This window comes from Homarus americanus, unplaced genomic scaffold (assembly GCF_018991925.1).
Source record: "Homarus americanus isolate GMGI-L3 unplaced genomic scaffold, GMGI_Hamer_2.0 scaffold269, whole genome shotgun sequence".
Taxonomy (NCBI): domain Eukaryota; kingdom Metazoa; phylum Arthropoda; class Malacostraca; order Decapoda; family Nephropidae; genus Homarus; species Homarus americanus.
Genome location: NW_024755027.1, coordinates 105,424 through 107,681, shown reverse-complemented (window position 1 = coordinate 107,681; position 2,258 = coordinate 105,424).

The following is a 2,258-nucleotide window of genomic DNA, read 5'->3' as shown; positions in this document are numbered from 1 at the left end:
TGGCCAGAGGTCAACAAGTGGGAGGCCAAAAATTAACAAGTGGGTGGCCAAAAATCAACAAGTGGGTGGCCAGAAGTCAACAAGTGGGTGGCCAGGAATCAACAAGAGTGTGGCCAGAAGTCAACAAGTGAGATAGGTCATTCATTGGGTAAGGGAAAACTACCAAATGTTATTTTGGAGAAGGTGTATCATCAATCAATAAGGTCAGCATTGAAGACGAGACGAGCAGTTCTTAAAGGTCACAGGTGAAGGATAAAGCCAACATTCAACACGACTAGATACTCTGAAATGGGTGAAACTATTCTGATGAAACTCGGCAGCAGAAAAAGGACTGGAATTTTGGCGAAGGTAAATCCTAGGTCAGGTTCACTTACCAGGGGACACAGCCACAGGTTAATGAGACAAAAGTTAATAACGAAGAATTAGAGGGAGAGTGAAGCATGGTGGAGAAAGGCTGATGAAGGTCTAGAACTTAACAACACACACACACACACACACTAGTAAAGGTAGTAACCCCTTCTTCCGTGGAGCAAAAGTTAATGGCGTGTAGGTCGTTTACATCCCATAACTGAAGATCACACTCATATTTCATCTGAGATTACCGTAGTAATCTTTGTCCCGTGAAGATTATTGGATATATAAACACTTATATAACCTGGACCTATATCTTCTATGCAGAAAACCTCATTTATCTTGTCATAGAAATGTTTATGAATTTTGTTTGATATTAATCATCTTTTATTGAACTGAAAATGTATTCTAAAATAGGTAATAGACATGACTATATCTCATAGAGGTTAGTAAATAAGTTAATTATAAGGTTATCACTTAAATCAGTAGGAAGAGAAAGCGAATATTCATGATAAATGGTTTTGTGGAAGAGCAGAGAATTAACGCTGGCTGTTGAAGCCTTTAAAGAAAAAAGAGACGATAGATAGATTTCATTAGCAGGCTTCCCTGTTAAATATTCACTAATCATTTCTACATTATTCGGATCTCGAGTTATGATTGGCTCATTATTCATACGTTAGCGTATCACTTGACAATTCTACCGAGATCTTTCCTGGAAATATGACCATCATATTGAGTTTAATTAATTATACAGTATACTGCAGCTGTGTTTATGATAACACTGAAAATAATGATGATCCTGAACATCACACTAAATAAATAAGATGTTTCACTTAACTATGAATAAGATAGTTCTTCAACACTACAATTAATATAGATATTTACTAACTTGTCATTAGCGCTAAAAATCTAGTCCTAGATGACCTCATCATCGAGCTTATATCTGCGTAATGACCAAGTGGTTGGCAGTTTTAATGAGTGTGATCAAAAAGCCAATTTTCGGGTTCAAAGATTGCAGGAAACTGATTTTGGGGAGAGTGTCATGCTAACTTTAACCCCTCAACTGACCTTCATTAAGCAGGTATATAACTCCTCGGCTCACCTGAATATTAGAGGCCATAAACACACTGTATAAGTCATCTTTACACACATACACACACAGATTCCCCAAAACAACATCGTACTAACTATAATCCAGTGTAATGACGCTTTAATCTATATATATATATATATATATATATATATATATATATATATATATATATATATATATATATATATATATATATATATATATATATATATATAACAAAGAAGTATGTCTATGTCTGTGTGCTTGTGTGTGTGTTTGTGTGTGTGTTTGTGTGTGTGTGTGTGTGTGTGTCCGCACGAGAATCTCGGAAACTACTTTACCGATCTGTAGTGATGATGGATGGTGTTAAATGTAGTGATGATGGATGGTGTTATATGCAGTGATGATGGATGGTGTTATGTAGTGATGATGTTATATGATGAGTGATGATGGATGGTGTTATATGTAGTGATGATGGATGGTGTTAAATGTAGTGATGATAGATGGTGTTAAATGTAGTGATGACAAATGATGTTATATGTAGTGATGATGGATGGTGTTATATGTAGTGATGATGGGTGGTGTTATATGTAATGATGATAGATGGTGTTATATGTAGTGATGATGAATGATGTTATATGTAGTGATGATGGATGGTGTTATATGTAGTGATGATGGGTGGTGTTATATGTAATGATGATAGATGGTGTTATATGTAGTGATGATGAATGATGTTATATGTAGTGATGATGGATGGTGTTATATGTCGTGATGATGATGGATGGTGTTATATGTAGTGATGACAAATGATGTTATATGCAGTGATGATGGATGG